This window comes from Tupaia chinensis, unplaced genomic scaffold, assembly GCF_000334495.1.
Source record: "Tupaia chinensis unplaced genomic scaffold, TupChi_1.0 Scaffold000489_1, whole genome shotgun sequence".
NCBI lineage: Eukaryota > Metazoa > Chordata > Mammalia > Scandentia > Tupaiidae > Tupaia > Tupaia belangeri.
In genome coordinates this window covers 4,247,898-4,257,468 of record NW_006160001.1, presented here as the reverse complement: position 1 = coordinate 4,257,468, position 9,571 = coordinate 4,247,898, and the positions used below count along the sequence as shown (strand labels likewise).

Genomic DNA, 9,571 nt, shown 5'->3' with positions numbered 1-9,571 from the left:
CCTGGTCACCCCACATGAAGTTATGACCAGTTTTGTATACTGTGAGTACCAGCTGGTTGTAAGAAATACAGAAGTCTATTAAAGGGAGAAAACTTTACATCTTCCAACTAATTCTGAAATTATAACTCATTTATTTTCATTTAACTGCTTAATATTTTATTGGAGATTAACTTATAAATTACCAACTCCATGAAATATGACATTTCTTAGTTTATATTTATTTAAGAGAAGCACACACTGGAGAAGAAAGAATCAACATGAGAACAAAACAAGGAAAATTATTCCTCTTCTCATCAGCACTAAACCGATAAAGCAAGCACTCGTTTTCAGGATGGCAATCATTTTATAATAGGAAGTTGGAGAGGAAGATGAAAAACTCTCTCTCCATCCCACTGAATACCACTATCACAGCCCAGAGCTTTGTCTAATCCATCCCAGTTTCTGAACTTAAGCTTCTCATACTGATGATCTTTAAGGAAATTGTTCATTATAAATTCCAAAGACTGGATTCTCCTTCACTGGCCTGTCCATTGGTCTGGATCTAGACGAAAATCAATTTTGAAAAATCAAAACACAGAAAGAAGATATTTGTGAGCGAAAAGCATAAAGAATCAGAGATTGTATCAGAGACCTTGCTACCCTTCTGCAAGTAGGACTGAACCCTTGAATACTCTGTGTTGAATGCACTGTTATTTCAACCTTAACTGCAACTCTGCTGGTTTCTTCTTCTTCCTCTTCCTCTTCCTCTTTCTTTTCTCCTTCTTCTCCTCCTTCCCCTTCTATTCTCCCTCCCTTCTTCTTCTTTCTAGTCTACCCTCATTTATTTCTTGAGACACACACATACACATTTGACAGGGTGTTGCCAGGCCACACTCTGGACCCTTTTATTCATGAAAGAACCAAGGCTCTAAAATTACAGGACATGCCCGAGGTCACAATGATGCTACTTAGATATCTGCGACTAAAACACACAAGCGCTTACTCCAATTCTTATGCTATTTTCCTGTAAGGGGAAGTTTAGAACTTCCATGCTGGATTAAATGACTCCTTTATAGCATCTTCTTTTCTGAAGAGAGACATGCCTCAGCTGTGATGGCTCTCTCTTGTTTCCAAGGTCTGTACAACCTCATTGAGATGTTATTCCCATACAGTGTGTGTCTTCCTATACTTTTATTTTGCCCTTGTAGGACTGAACCCTTGAATACTCTGTGTTGAATGCACTGTTATTTCAACCTTAACTGCAACTCTGCTGGTTTCTTCTTCTTCCTCTTCCTCTTCCTCTTCCTCTTCCTCTTTCTTTTCTCCTTCTTCTCCTCCTTCCCCTTCTATTCTCCCTCCCTTCTTCTTCTTTCTAGTCTACCCTCATTTATTTCTTGAGACACACACATACACATTTGACAGGGTGTTGCCAGGCCACACTCTGGACCCTTTTATTCATGAAAGAACCAAGGCTCTAAAATTACAGGACATGCCCGAGGTCACAATGATGCTACTTAGATATCTGCGACTAAAACACACAAGCGCTTACTCCAATTCTTATGCTATTTTCCTGTAAGGGGAAGTTTAGAACTTCCATGCTGGATTAAATGACTCCTTTATAGCATCTTCTTTTCTGAAGAGAGACATGCCTCAGCTGTGATGGCTCTCTCTTGTTTCCAAGGTCTGTACAACCTCATTGAGATGTTATTCCCATACAGTGTGTGTCTTCCTATACTTTTATTTTGCCCTTCTGTAAATTGCAAGATGCTTCTCTTATTCTCACCATTATTTCTTCATACTCTAACCCTAAAGAGATTTGTTTAAGAGCATCTCCAGGCAAATGACATGGTGATTCAAGCAAGTTAAAATTTCCATGTCAATATTCATTTTCAGCCACTGGCAAAAACAACTCAGGAGAATGTAGTACTTTTGATGGAGCATACTCATTTCTTCATACTTTGAAGGTATTACTTTGTCTAGAAAGAAGACTACCATGTGCTTTTGTGATAACATTATTTGCAATCTTTATTTGAGTATGCTTGTCAGTCCTGATGTGGGACCCCTGGGTTGATAGTCCCAGAAAGAGTTGATTACTCATTATCTACTCTGTTCCCTCATTTAGACCCAAGAATGAATAAAGATGCAAAATGAGCCCGAGGATGTGCTTGGTCAACCCGGTACCATTTGGAAATACATATTTCATTTGACAGCACTTATAACTCACATATTTTTCCCTTAGAATAACTCACAGTGTGAAAATGCTTCCATATGTTAGAAATGAGTCCCTCCACTTTGTGGAGGGAAGGAGGGAGGATAGAAATAATGTTTAAGTTTCATGGGATGTTGATGAGATACAATGAGCAGGCACACACACAGATTTAAAATGATTATCTTCTTAAAATTAATTTTAAATAAACCTCTAGTGGTGTTCACTGCTAAAATTAAATACTTGACTTTTAACACATAATGTCATATTAGTAAGAAATATTTTTCAAAAAACTACTTATTGGTGGTAGTGACTTTATATAGCTTTATTTATTGAATTCAGATAAATTTAAACCCTTCCTCTACAGTAAAAAAACACACTATTTTAAAATTCCTTCATGTTTCTCAGGGCACAAGCTGGGTGGTGAAGCTTGATCGTGGCTTCTTTCAATTCCAAAACTCTGTTGCCTAAACTCACTCTTTTTTTTGTCTTGAGGCTTTGAACAAGCAAGAGAAAAAGCCTCTTGTTTTCCCCGTTTCCACAGGAATAAATGGATGTTATTTCCTTGAAAACAAGTCCTTGGAGGCCTCCTGAGGAAGAAAGGAGCCGAGCTGCTGCCTCCCAAGGCCTCCCAAGCCCAGGAGGCCTGGGTCCCATTCTCTCCTTGGGAACTCAAAGAAGCTCTGGGAGGCCAGCATTCAACTTCTTATGTTTAAGGACTGAGCTGCCCTGATGGCCTTTAGGGCACAGGAATGGGGCAGGAATAATGTGATGCCCACCACAGGTTGTTCTGCACAGATACCTTACTGCATTGCATTTGAAATGGTTTGGGGGGGAGTAAAAGCCAGGTAGCAGTTCATGTACTTACTCGAAACATTTTCTTTAGTTGCAAGAGAAAATCTTTCACTTTTAAGATTTATGTGACTTGGGACTAGCAGTTAGCATAATGGCTATGTCGTGGACTCCCACGTAGTAGACCATGGTTCACGTCCCAGACCCGGTGGCTTAAAACTCACACCAGGCACGTGTGCGTGTGTGCCCAAGATCCTGAGAGGAGAACGGAAGAGAAGGGATTACGGCATGGCTATCCCCTCTGGGGGGTGATTTCTTGCTTTCTGTCTCTGTCTCTCTCTGTCTGGCGAGCACATGCACCCTATAGCAAAAACCTCTCAAAAAAAAAAAAAAAGATTTATGTGACTTGAAAAATTCTTAGGAAAACTGAAAATGATTCTTTTTTAAAGAAAAGAATTATTGATTTATCTTAATTCCACTTATTATGATGTAATCTGAGAGAGAAAGGGAGAGGGAGAAAGCAAGCCACCAGGTCCAGGACTTGAACCGCAGTCAGCCATATGGGAATCCAGCGTCCTTAGTCTCCACGCCACCTGCCAGCCCTGAAAATGATTGTTAAAATTCACTATTCCTTTCTTCAAGCTCTCATGATTATTGAATTATTATGACAAATCAAGATAAAAGAATTAGAGAAGATATTCTAATTATGGATATCTTAAATTTTTTATATTGTGGTAAAATATGTATTTAATAAAACATTTACTTTTTTACCTTTTTTTTAATAGGATTTCACCATGTCACAATCATCCTGCCTTAGCCTCCCAGCAGGATTACAGGCATACACCACCACACCCTGCTCTGTTTCAGACAAGGTCTGGCTGTGTTGCTCAGGCTGGCCTTAAGCTCTTGATTCTCCTTAGCCTGCCCAGATCACTAGGATTATAGTTTGTTCTGGGAATCCAGCCCTGACCTCCTATTTGGTTCCAGCCTCTAAAGCACAGCTTCTGAGCAGTGCCTGCCACTGAAGCTGGGCCACCGTTTTATCGATTTTTAAGTACACAATTAAGGGATGCTAAGTACGTTCTCATTCTACAGCCATTGCCATTGTCCATCTCTAAAAGTTTTTCATTGCCCCAAACTGAAACTCTCTCTCTCTTAAACAAAACCTTCCCATTCCATTTTTTCCACAATCACTGCTAACCTCTATTTTATTTTCTGGCTCAGAAATGGACTCTTCTAGGTACCTCACATGAGTGGAGTCATACAAAATTTGTATTTTTGTGATCGGCATATTTCACTTAACAAAATGGCTTCATCTACGTGTATCATGCATCAGAGTTTCATTCCTTATTTTTCTTAAGAAAATTGTTTTTTTTTAGTTAACTCATTAAGCAATTACAACAGCTGGTTTTTTCTAGAAAACTCATTAAGCAATTACAACAGCTGGTTTAATAAGGTCAAACATCTGCCCAGCCCCAGATGCTAAATTGTCTCAATGAACTTCCACACTGAAGAATATCCTCTTTCATTGTAATTCTGAAGGAAGCGGTTAATAACAGAAGAAGTTTAACTGATGATTTTACACTTTATAATTTCACGATTATTTGTTTACACTAAATTAACTCGGTCATGAGAGTCGAATTTCTATTTCTTCAATATGAACTTCTTGATTAGGATAATCCAGTTGCAAATCTGCACTGTTTCAGTACCTCACTGAAACCTTCTCATAGCTTAATGTCACTCTGGTTCTGGGCACACTCCAAAAGCTGTTTTATCTCATAGTGTCAAGGTCCAAATTGCTCCTGCTGCTCATGTGCTGGCTGTGTTCCCCAAGGCTCCTGGTAAGTGATGTCAGGCCTGGAAGGCTCAGCGTTAACTTCTTCCACTGAAGCCCCCAGTGATGGCAGGCCCCAGTGTGTGTCCCACAGCAGAGCTCACAGCCATACCAGCTGCAGTGGTTGCCATGTGCGCCATCAGACCTGGCTGATTGGTTGAAGCAGCAGGAGAGTCGTCCGCAGATGGTGGGTACACAAGAGCCAGATGGCTGAGCTGCTGGCCTGGGGGCAGCGCTCATCTGAGGTGCCTGACTGGCTGAAGGAGCCATGTAGGAAGTGCGGACCATGCGGGAAGTGCTGCTTCGGCTTCCGCCCAGCACAGCAAGCACTGGACGGTCCAGCAGAAGTGCAAAACGCTGAAAATCAGTTTCATTCCTTTTTAAGAGCGAATAAAATTTCATTGTATATTGCTATGGTTTGAGTATCACCTAAAGATTCACATGCTGGCCTTTGATTGTATGGTGAGAGTATTAAGAACAGCATGGTATTGGCACAAAAACAGACACAAAGACCAATGGAACAGAGGAGAGACCCTAGAAATAAACCCCAAAACATACAGCCAACTGATCTTTGACAAAAGGTACCAGTCAATCCAGTGGAAAAAGGAAAACCTCCTTAGCAAATGGTGCTGGAAAAACTGGATTTCCATCTGCAAAAAGATGAATCCGAACCCCCATCTCTCACCATTAACAAAAATCAACTGAGAGTGGATCAAAGATCTAAACCTAAGACTGCAAACTATAAAACTACTGGTGGAAAACACTGGGGAAGCTGGGAGACACTGGGGTAGGCAAAGACTTCTTAAGCAATACTCGCAAAGCACAGGTGATAATCCCCAAAATAGACAGGTTAAGGAATTTCTGCACAGCAAAGGACTCAGTAATTAGTGTGAATCGACACCCCTTGGAATGGGAGAGAATTTTTACTAACTGCCTCAGATAAGGGACTGGTAACCAGAATACACAGAAGAAAATGATTAACTCAATTAAAAGATGGGAAAATGAGCTGAATAAACAACTCTCTAAGGAAGACATATGAACAGCCAAAAAGCATATGAAAAAATGCTCAACGTCCTTCATCAAAACCACAATGAGATACCACCTAACCCCAGTCAGACTGGTGAAGATTAAAAAACAAATAGTGATAAGTGCTGGAGGAGATGTGGTGAAAGGGGAATACTCCTACACTGTTGGGGAGAATGTAAATTGGGCCAGCAAAGGAGAATGCTCAGTCAGAAAAGCACTTGCACAACTATATTTATTGCAGCATTATTCACGATTGCTAATGCCCACAAACAGATGAATGGATCGCCACACATATACTCCATGGAATACTATTCAGCCATAAAAAACAAGACCCTGCAATTTGATAGAAAGTGGACAAACATGGAAGATTTATTGCTGAGTGAAGCAAGTCAGGCTATGTAAAAGAGCCATTGTACATCTCCACTTAACATATACTTAATGTCTACACTCTATGGTAGAGACTGAAAAACTGGAGGTCATAAAAGCATTGGAAGTCATTATGGACACTCAGGACAAAGTGGAAGGAGAGTAGGAAAGGGGAAGAGTGCAGGAAGGGAAATTCGGGAAAAAATAGAGAAGACATTTGTGGGACACAGATATGGTTTGTTGCCTGTTGGTGATGTCATGTATAATATTCTCAACTCACCTGCTGTGTGTCACATATCATGTTGGGTAAAATCTCTTTACAAACTAAATGATGTATAATGATTGAATGCATAAATAATAATAAATAATAAATATATAATAAACAGGAGGAGGCTAAAAAAATTATTTGTTACATACCTCAGAAAAAAAGAAAGAAAGCCAGCCAGCCACCAGGTCTGGGATTAGAACTGCTATTGACCACGCAGGAATCCAGTGCCCTTAACCGCCACACCACCTACTGACCCCAACCCCATGAGTATTTTTAAAAATTAGATAATATCCAAGTCATCTTGTCTTAATTTTTCTATGCACTTTAGATGTACTTTTGATTATTATGGCCTTTATATCGTAAAATTCTTGAATAGAGATGGAAGTGTAGTCCCAGCTCTTTGTACTAACCTCTAACCTTGAGCAAATTACTTATTCTGGTTTTAGTTTTCTAGTATGTACATCAGTTGGATTAAAGAATCATTAAAGCCCTAACATTCAGTGAGTTTTGAATATCAATAACTTGGATAAACTGGGAAAATATTGACTCATTTTAATAAACATCAGTTGCCTGCTATAAGCAAGGTAATGGACAATAACAGTATTTTGAGTTAAAGTCTTAAAATATGAGGTATGTTCACAAAGATACAAAGAAGTTTGGAAGTCCTAGCATGTTTTTTAGATTTGTTTTCTATGCATTTATGTTTTCTATCATCTTTAAATTTGTAGCACAGTTACTTTCTAAATGTCCCTAGTGATTTCACTTCATCCCACTATCAGTTCAGTCACTTCCAGTATTTGATTTTAGTTTATTCAGTTTTCAATAAAAAAAATGATGAAAAATATCAAAGCTTTCATTTGTATTTGAGAATAAAGCTATTTATAACAAAAGTTGGTCTTACTAAATAAACAAACCCTGGTAATATGTAGCAGTAGCATGTGTCTGAATCATGCTCAATTTATACTCACACACACACATTTTTATCTGCAACTTCACTTCTCTGCAGATAACTGAAGTTTTAATACAGACAGTCCTGGACCAAAATGGTTCATTTCCAACATTTGCAGATTTCTCTTTACTTTACTCTTTCTGTCTAGACAATACCCCTCCCACTTATGAAATGCCTTCTTTTATCACAATAAAAAAAGATTTTATTCCAATTACTTAAACATGTCGTTATACAGCAAAAACTATTATAATGTAGTTTTTCTACCTATTATCAAATGTATCCTTACTATAGAAAGTGTAGGGATGATCACGATCTATGATCATGTTGTGATATTGTGATGTAATTGCTGGAAGTCTAGAAGTTTCTCTGAATCTGATGAGGGAAAGGAATTTGCATCCTATTAGCACTTGGTTCTTTTTTTTTCCACATTCTAAATAACCGATTTTTAAATTTTAATTTATTTTATATATTCAATCATTATACATTACTTAGCTTGTAAAGTGAATTTACCCAACATGAATACACTTCATACCAATCCAGTTAAGGATACTTTTCACATTATCATAAACAGGTAATAATACATTTCTCTGTTCCATAAATGTTTTCCCTTTCTATTTTTCTTTAAGAGCCTGAAACCCATCCTACAGAGAGATAGACAACAGTTGAAACATCTCTTCTTTGTTTTCCCTGTTTGAAAAGATAGGTCATGTCCCTTCTCCTCATTTCCTATTTTAACACTTCTTCTAGATGAATGGACAGATATATGTTTTATGTTTTTTTGAAGTTCCTTTAGTAAGCATCAAAAGATTCCTTCATTCTATTATCCTTTGTTTAAAGGCTCTAGATCTTGGCAAGCCAGCCAGTGGTATGGTGATAAAGCCGAATGAATGCCACATGGCTGACTGCAAGGTTCAAATCCTGGACCAGTAACTTGAAAACAATGTTGCATGTGCATGTATGCCCAAAATCCTGAGAGAAAAATAGAGAAACAATTGTGATGTGGCCATCCCATCTGGGGGGTGCTTGGTCACCTTTCCTTTCTCTCTCTCTCTCTCTTTTCCCCCCTTTTACCCCCTCTCTCCAGCAAATGCATGCACCATATGGCAAGTTAAAAACAAAACAAAAAAACTCTAGATCTTGGGGCTGGACAGGAGCACAGCAGTAAAACACGATGCTCTGCAAGACAGGCCCGCATGGAAAGGTTCCCTGTTTGTGTCAGAAGATCTCCTAAAGTACACTGGGCACGTGTGTGGCCATGATCTGGTGCTGGCTGAAACGGATCATGGCATCAAAACTCTGTTGAGGGTATTGCATATGTGTGTCTCTCTTTCTCTCACTCATGAAAGCAATGCTTAAGTCTGAACCTATTCCTACGATCCTTTGCTTGCTTATTGCCATCCACAGGGGGTATGAATTCTGATCACCTGGTAAAAGGAATGCAGCTTCTTACTGAATAAAAGTATTTGCTGCACTTTAAGTCCTGACTTTGGGATATTTTTCTAGATTTGCCCACAGACTTCATTAAAAGTCAACTCAGGTGTGAAACTTACATTGCCTAAAGATTGATTAAAATTTCAAGTCAAGTTAATGATTTAACATAATACTTGAACCAACTCTTGGAAGAGAGTCTCTAGTTTAAATTTAAAGAGTTATTTGGGATCAGCAGTTAACGTAATGGCTATGTCGCTGAACTACCATGTAGCCGACTGTAGTTCAAGTCCCGAACCCGGTGGCTTAGACTCATGCCAGGTGCATGTGTGTGCGTGCCCAAGATCCCGAGAGGAGAATGGAGGGAAAGGGCCATCCCCCCGGGGGGGGGTGTGATTTCTTGCTTTCTATCTCTCTGTCTCTCTTTGTCTTTCTGGCGAGTGCACGTGCCCTATAACAAAAACCTCTCCAAAAAATAATAAATAAATTTAAAAAGTTATTTATAATAATGACTATTATTTAGCTCCTTTTTAATTTGAAGTATTGGATACTATTTGTTTATTTTCTCAGGAACCCAAACCAGCTCTCCAGTCATGTTGGCTCAGTTTCAAAAATGGTGCACAACTATTTTTTTTTTTTTTTTTTTGGAGAGATTTTCACTGTAGGGCGCGTGCGCTCGCCAGACAGACAGAGAGAGACATAGAGACAGAAAGCGAGAAATCA

General features: G+C 39.0%; 1 protein-coding gene and 1 pseudogene across 1 annotated transcript in view; both read right to left on the bottom strand.

The window, feature by feature from the left end:
* Positions 1-9,571, bottom strand: part of RANBP3L (RAN binding protein 3 like) — a 59,186-nt gene that overhangs the window by 35,093 nt on the left and 14,522 nt on the right. The gene's annotated exons all lie outside the window — the stretch shown is intronic.
* The window catches only part of LOC102475829 (coiled-coil-helix-coiled-coil-helix domain-containing protein 2-like), a 17,596-nt pseudogene continuing 12,672 nt past the window's right edge, over positions 4,648-9,571 (bottom strand).